Source organism: Monodon monoceros, unplaced genomic scaffold (assembly GCF_005190385.1).
Source record: "Monodon monoceros isolate NGI ecotype Baffin Bay Population unplaced genomic scaffold, NGI_Narwhal_1 Super_Scaffold_14, whole genome shotgun sequence".
Lineage (NCBI taxonomy): Eukaryota > Metazoa > Chordata > Mammalia > Artiodactyla > Monodontidae > Monodon > Monodon monoceros.
In genome coordinates, this window is record NW_021703770.1 from 38,697,236 (window position 1) to 38,705,263 (window position 8,028).

At 47.5% G+C, this 8,028-nt stretch overlaps 1 pseudogene; it reads left to right on the top strand.

Annotated features, from left to right (window-relative positions):
* The first annotated feature begins 625 nt into the window (after positions 1-625).
* LOC114895327 lies at positions 626-6,499 on the top strand (annotated as a pseudogene).
* The last annotated feature ends 1,529 nt before the right edge of the window (positions 6,500-8,028 follow it).

The window sequence follows — 8,028 nt, forward strand, 5'->3', positions numbered from 1 at the left end:
TTTTGATAGGTAAATGTGCAACCCAAGAGTTTCCGGGAAATTGAGAGAGGGCAGTAAGCACGGGCCTGTGTGGCAAATTCCACGACCCTCACGCCAGTTCTTCAGACACAGGCAAGTGCTCTCCTGAGTCTCCTGTTTCCTCATCTGTAAAGTACAAGAATCACTACCTACCTCACAATGTGGATGTAAGGATAAGTGTCTGGCACAAATAAGCCCCCAGAAGAATGAAGTCCTACCTCCTTCCTCCCATCCCCGGCCGCCCGCCCCCCACCCCACACAACTCCCTCAATGCTCTTTGCATGGCTCACTGTACCAGGCTTTGAACATCCTTGGAGAATACAAGCATGCCTTCTTTTACTGAGCTTCACTTCACTGTGCTTCACAAATAATGCTTTCTTTATACAAATTAGTTTGAGGCAACCGTGCGTTGAGCAAGTCTATTGGCCCCATTTTCCACAGCATTTGCTCACTTCGTGTCTCTCACATTTTGGTAATTCTCACAACATTTCAAACTTTTCCATTCTTATATTTGTTATTGGGGATCAGTTACCTTTGATGTTACTATTGTTGTTGTTTTGGGGTACCACGAAGCGTGGCCATAAGACAGTGAACTGAATTTTAAAAAAAACTAGGCTTCTTGCACCAAACAGTTAGCCAACTTGTGAATGTAAAGGAAAAGTTCTTGAAGGAAATTAAAAGTGATGCTTCAGTGAACACTCGAATGATAAGAAAGTAAACAGCCTTATTGCTGACATGGAGAAAGTTTTACTGGTGTGAATAAAAGATCAAGCCAGCCACAACATTTCCTTAAGCCAAAACCTAATTCAGAGCAAGGCCCTAACTCTCTTCAATTCTATGAAGGCCGAGAGACGTGAAGAAGCTGCAGAACAAAAGTCTGAAGCTGGTTGGTTCACGAGGTTCAAGGAAAGATGCCAGCTCCAAAACATAAAAGTACAAGGTGAAGCGGCAAGTGCTGATGTAGAAGCTGCAGCAAGTTACCCAGAAGATCTAACCGAGATAATTCATGAAGGTGGCTACACTAAACAACAGATTTTCAATGCAGATGAAAGAGCCTTCTATTGGAAGAAGATGCCACCTAGGACTTGCATAGCTCGACAGGAGAAGTCAATGCCTCGCTTAAAACTTCAAACGGCAGGCTGACTCTCTTATTAGGGGCAAATACAGCTGGTGGCTTGAAGTTCAAGCCAATGCTCACTTACCACTGGGAAGTCCTAGGGCCCTTGAGAATTATGCTAAATCTATTCTGCCTGTGCTCTGTAAATGGAATGACAAAGCCTGGATGACAGCGCATCTGTTTACAACAAGATTTACTGAGTATTTTAAGCCCACTGTTGAGAATTACAGCTTAGGAAAAAAGATTCTCTTCCAAATATTACTGCTCATTAATGCACCTGGTCACCCAAGAGGTCTGATGGAGATGTACAGTGAGATTCAAGTTGTTTTCATGCCTGCAAACACAACAGCCATTCTGTAGCCCGTCAAGGATCATCTGATCAAGGAGTCATTTTTACTTTCCAGTCTTATTATTTAAGAAACACATTTTGTAAGGCTACAGCTGCCATAGACTGTGACTCCTCTGATTGATATGGGAAAAGTAAATTGAAAATCTTTTGGAAAGGATCCACCATTCTAGATGTCATTAAGAACATTCATGATTCATGGGAAGAGGTCAAAATATCAACATTAACAGGAGTTTGGAAGAAGTTGATTCCAACCCTCATGGATGACTTTGAAGGGTTGAAGACTTAACTGCAGATGTGGTGGAAACAGCAGAACTAGTATTAGAAGTGGAGTCGGCGGGGGACTTCCCTGGTGGTCCAGTGGTTAAGAATCCGTCTTGCAATGCAGGGGACACCGGTTCCATCCCTGGTCAGGGAACTAAGGTCCCACATGACTCGGGCAAGTAAGGCTGCGTGTCATAACTACTGAGCACATGAGCCATAACTACTGAGCACATGAGCCACAACTAGAAAGCCCTCATGCCACAACTACAGAGCCCACACGCTCTAGAGCCCACGCACCACAACTAGAGAGAAGCCCGCGCTCCGCTACGAAGAGCCCGCGTGCCGCAGCTAAGACCTGACACAGCCAAGAAATAAAATAAATAAATAAAATAAATACTTTTTTTAAAAGAAGAAGTGGAGTCTGAAGATGCAACTGAATTGCTGCAATCTCATGATAAGACTTTCACGGATGAGGAGTTGCTTCTTATGGATGAGCAAAGAAAAGTGATTTCTTGAGACGGAATCTACTCTTGGTGAAGATGCTATGGTGATAGCTGAAATAACAAAGGATTCAGGATATTACATAAACTTAGTCGATAAAGCAGCACCAGGGTTTGAAAGGACTGACTCCAATTTTGAAAGCAGTCCTGCCGTTGGTAAAATAGTGTCAAACAGCATCGCACGCTACAGAGAAATCATTCGTGAAAGGAACAGTCAGTCGATGCAGCACGCTTCATGACTGTCGTATTTTAAGAAATCGCCACAGCCAACCCAGCCTTCAGCAACCACCATCCTGACCAGTCAGCTGCCGTCAACATCCAAGCAAGAGCCTCCACCTGCAAAAAGGCTACAACCCTCTGAAGACTCAGATGATGGTCAATATGTTTTAGCATTAAAGTATTTTTAAATTAAGGGACGTGTATTGATTTTTTAAGACACGCTATTGCATATGAACTTAATAGACTACAGTACCACGTAAACATAATTTTATTTGCACTAGGAAACCAAAAAACTCATGTGACACTTTACTGTGGTGGTCTGGAACTGAATACCTTCGAGGTATGCCTGTAATCTAATGAATTGAACCCAACCTTCCTTTCAAGAACAAACACCTCTCCTTTTGCTTCAGGCTGGATGGTTCGGCTTTGGCTATTTCACAGAGAGTAGAGTAGGACTTCTAAAAGGAGTTTGATATCATCCACATATTATACAAACGTCTACCCACATAACTGGTATGAATCTCACTCAGTGTTACAGCTGACTCCAGACTCCATCCCGCCAGGCTGGCAGAAAATGTAACGCAGGTCATTCCTGGGGCTCTCACTCACCTTCCTAGGGGAGTATCAAGCTTTGGGTCTTAACACGGTGCCAAAGGTTCTCTCATTCCAGCCCACACGAGCTCTTGGATCTGTGGCTTCCATGCCAAGCATGGTGTCCCCACCAGTACTCCACTCAGCCAGGCCCTGAGGGGCTCTGCCCTCCTCCACACCTGGCACAAGCAGGGGTCTCCCCGACTGGAAGGATCTGCCAGTGCCCTTCCTACCCGACCAAAGAATGCATCCCGCATCCCACCACGTGCTTGAATGGGAGACTATAAAGGGGAAAATAAGGGGTGAAAAACAAATTTCCCAAGAATCAGTCTTTCCCCCACGAAGTTTTCCCTAAACCTTACCCAAATAGAAGCATGAGAATACCAGGAAGTCAGAACCTCTAATTGCACATTTAAACAACCACCTTTAATATTCTAATAAAAATATTGGTTGTTGCTCCCTTCAAAAAAGGTGTTTTTTTTCTTTCTTTCTTTTATTAATCAAGGTTTGACAAGTTAAACTCCTTGGAAACCATTTTATTACAAGAGAAGCTAATGAGAAAGAGAAAACGTCGAAATAAAAGTGTTTGCGCTGGAGAGGAAGGCGTCTGTGCGCCTGGGAAACCATTTCCCCTCTCCTAAAACCATCCGCCTCGTAGGACGTTGGGAGGGTTCAAGGAGGGCAAGAGCATAAAACAGACAGTCCAGGCTGCACAGAACCTGATAAATCTCGTGTATGTTAATGTTGTTGTTATTACTGCATGTGGATGGCAACTAGAAACCATCAACACCTAACACAATTTTTCTTTCACTGTAAATGCACACAGGTTTAGAAGCAGCCTGACCATTTTGGCCAAAATTTTAAAAAGCCCTTTCCGGAGATTTTTAAAGGAACACCTAAACCCACAATCTGACCCCAAAGGCCAGAGCGAAGGGCACGTCATTTGACTTCCTCCCTTCAACACAGTGGATAATCCCAGTTGTGACCTCAAATTCGGGGGCTGACAGCACTGGACGCAGAGCTCCCTAAACCACAAAACCATTTCTTCTGGCCACAGTCCATGTGGAGAGGTAGGGCCGTGCATTAAGGTTAGACGTGCAGCTATAAATCTCATGCATATTTAGCATTTGGAAACTAAAAATCTGAAAAAGAACAAACAGTGAAAGTCAGACTAGGGGCGGTCCAGTGGTTAGGACTCCGCGCTTTCACTGCCGAGGGCCCACATTCAATCCCTGGTGGGGAACTAAGATCCCACAAGCCACGGGGCACGGCCAAAAAAAAAAAAAAAAGTCAGACTAGCATGTCCCCTCCCCAGAAAGAAACACAACCCTACCCTGTGCCTTCCCCAAATGGGCAACTGAGAAATTAAGCTTTCTTTTTTTTTTTGCCACAATATATTTTATTCTCTCTTCTTCCTAATCGTGTGACTCCCCACAAATATGCTGAGTTACATCCCCTATCCACCTCCTTATCTTATCAGTAGGAAAAAGATCTGATATGAAAGCGTTGAAATTAAGCTTCCTAAAGAACCAAACTATCAAGAAAGCTACACTTGAAAACTGATACTTGGCTCACGGTGTCACACTGTACCACGGTACCTCTCGAGTACAGCCAAAACGACAAGCTGAGTGTAATTCTGTTAAAGTCAGGCAAGTTTAGAAAGTTTAAAATAACAGTTGAAATAGCAACAGCTATACAAACAAGTACAACTGCTTCAATGAAACGCGGCTTGCTCATCTCTTCACTTTTTGGTTTACACCAACTGGCAGCTTATTAACTGTATGCCTGGGGGGTAAAGTAACAGCTGTAGGCACGATTCTCTTCACACACCCAGACAGGGGCTCGGGGCACATCTTGAATAATGGTCTCAGGTCCAAAGGGCGTTTGTCAATAGGCACCATGTGAGTTCTCAAGAGAGTTAATGGAAAAACAGAAGCTGAGAAAACAGAAGCGGGGGTGGGGGGGTGGGGTTGCAGTAAGAGCAGAGGGGGTAGGGAAAAGAGGAGTTCTGGAATAAAAAAAGCCATCTTTGAATGGCATACACGATAATTGAACAGTGCATATTATACTTAAGCTAACAGTACCAACTGGTAGAGCTGGAGGCAAGTAAAATTATACCAATTTTTATTTCAAGGTAGTCATATTTATTGTAGTACTTATAAATTTTGCAATCACTTAACATGTGTAAAGCTGTGTTACTGGTTTTATCTCTTTCTTTAAAGAAGTGTCACTGATGAAGCTTTTGAGGACAGTGTCCCAACCCTATTTATTCCATAAGCCCTACAGTTTTCTAAATAAAACTTTTTAAGTTGAAATAACTTACAGGAAGTTGCAAAAATAACACAAAGATTCCCCTATATCCTTCACCCAGCTTCTCCCAATGGTGACATCTCATATAGCTGTAGTACAATATCAAAACAGGAAATGGACCTTAGTACATTATTGTTAACTATAGGCCTCCTATACCTTTTCAGCATTAAAAAAAAAACTGCATTCATTCATGTGTGTGTCTGTGTGTTAAGTGACCCCTTTTGGTGTTATACACACTCTCTCACCTCTCCTCACTACTCCTCCCTTTTCCATTCTACGAGCCAAACCAACCACTTACATAACCTAACTCGTCCTTATTTCCCTATTCTGAACTCCTCCCCCAGTTATTTTCAAGTTATCTTGTGCTACTATATTGACGTAAACTATTTAAAAACCTTTTGGAATAAGCAGGGGAAATTATCTATATATATATATTAAAGCCCTTTATCTGGTTTATGCCTCAACACCTTTACAAAAAAGTCATTCCTTCTTGAGAGCTTCAAGGCTGGTGACCAAGTGGAGATTCAGGGAGAGCTGCGAGCTCAGAGAGGACACGGAAGCTCTGCACTGTTTCATTGCGCCTTGACCTGTGCATCTCTTCCATCTGGCTGTTCCTCAGTTATATCCTTTCATAATAAACTGATCATCTCAAAGAGTATTGGGGCTCTGGGCAGGCTGCCGCCAAATATGCCTAAGTGGCATATTAATTATTTTGCATTAAAGTTACTTAAGAAATAGCTGATACAAGAGGGACACTGACCCTCCTCCCTGTCCTCCTGAGAGCAGGAACTGAGTCTCCCATGCGAAAGGTTTCCTCCCTGCCTCTGGAGGTAAAAGGACACCCTTATCACCAGAGACACCCACTGCCTGGGCCGCAGGGAGAGCGCGGCCCAGGCTGAGGCCCCAGACCTTCCCGGAGCAGGGGCGCCCTCCATCCACACTCGACTGCTGCACTTTGCTTTGACTAGGTTTGCTCCTTCTTCCCATCAAGGTGCCTTGAACTCTTCACCAGGTCGTTCCCAGCTCCCAAGTAGGCGCCAAATCTTTCCCATGACCACACTTCGAAAACTTCAGAATAAGGGAATCAAAGCCTCATCACTTCCCGACCACCCCGTCCCCAACCTGCAGTTCTAAGTAGCTGTAGTGGAATTAGTCTCAGAGAAGGTCAACTCTACCAGTAGCGTCCGGGAGAGGGTAGCAATAAGTGAGCGCACCCAAGAGCCAGAGTCCCCCACCGCTCCGGCGGCGCTTCACTCCATTTGTGTTTGCAGCTGCGCCCCAAACTGCTGGCTACTTGCATCCGCCCCATAAAACCAAAACCAACGCTTGCGAACATTAGTGCCTCTGGGAGGACCCAAGAAAGGGCGCGAGCATCACCCACAGGACTCCAGAACTCTCGGGCTCCCGACTGGCCGCGGACCCCGAGGTCCCAGGCTCTCCCTCTCCGCCTCCCCGGTGCCCCGACGTCGCGCGGCAATCGGCCACCTCCATTCCCCCGGCGGCGGCGATGCAGGCGCAGCCTGGGGAATGGACCCGGGGGCCGCGGAGCTGGGACGGCGCCTCGCCGCCCGGCGCCCGCCGGTATCCACGCGGGGAGCGGCGCACCCGCTGCTCCGCCCGCCGGCGGGATTGCAGTGTCTACTGGGCAGCTGCACCTCGACGCGCACCTGGGCACGCCCCCGCCGAGGCCCGCGCGAGTCGCAACCGGGCAGCCGCTGGCCGCCTCCGAGCAGTTCAAACCGGCCGCGCCCCGGACAAGCGCGGACCTGGGGCACCGCGAACAGCTGGTCGCTAGGCTGTGCTCCCGAGGCCACCGGCACGAGGTGTGACGCCCTCCGGGGGTCCCGCGGAGGCGACAAGGAGGGGCGGGGCCCGCAACCCTGTGAAGCCGTCTGGGGGAGCGCGGGGCTCTCTGAAGCCCAGGAGGAAAGGAAGAAGCAACGGCAGACCCGGAAACCTGAGACCCAGACGCTCCGGGACGCAGGCAGGAAAGCGGCGATCTGCGACGGGGATGCCGGAGCTCCCAGACACTAGGACGTGACACCGCTCCCTGATCCTCAGCAACCAATCCGCTCCCCTCGATTGGCGGCGGGCCCCGCCCCCTCTCCATTCGCTTCCTGGGCAATTGGCCACCGAGCCTTTGCAGTTGTTTGTTGCGGGAGGGTTAGGCTTCCCTTCACTTTGTCAACTCGGTTTCCATTAATTAGTGCCAAGCAGTATTCTCTAAATACTCGTCGATTTCTGGATGCCTCGCAGCGTTAACCAACCCGAGAGACTTGGTCTCAACACAGAGCACCCACCGGGGGCGCTTCCCGGGGTCCCCATCCTTGCTGCAGTTGCCTAGATTCCAGGCAGAGGGCCCTTTGTGCACTGTGCAGCTGCACTCAGACGGCTCTAGCTAGAACTGCTACACTGAGACCTCACGTTAGCCTCTAGCACATGGTCTCTTGGCTTCTGTTTCCTTGAATAAAGCTTACGCACCTGAGAATAATCTGGGACTGATATTGAACAGGGCTCTTGGCCTTCCCCAGTCAATAGAAATTGATCAGAGGCCAGTCAAGAAATTCAGACAACGCTTTATTGGGGCCCCTGCTGCAGCAAGGAGGAGCAATAACAAGTAAGGTTCCCTTGCTCACTCCCTGAGGGCGGCGAGCTGCTTCCTT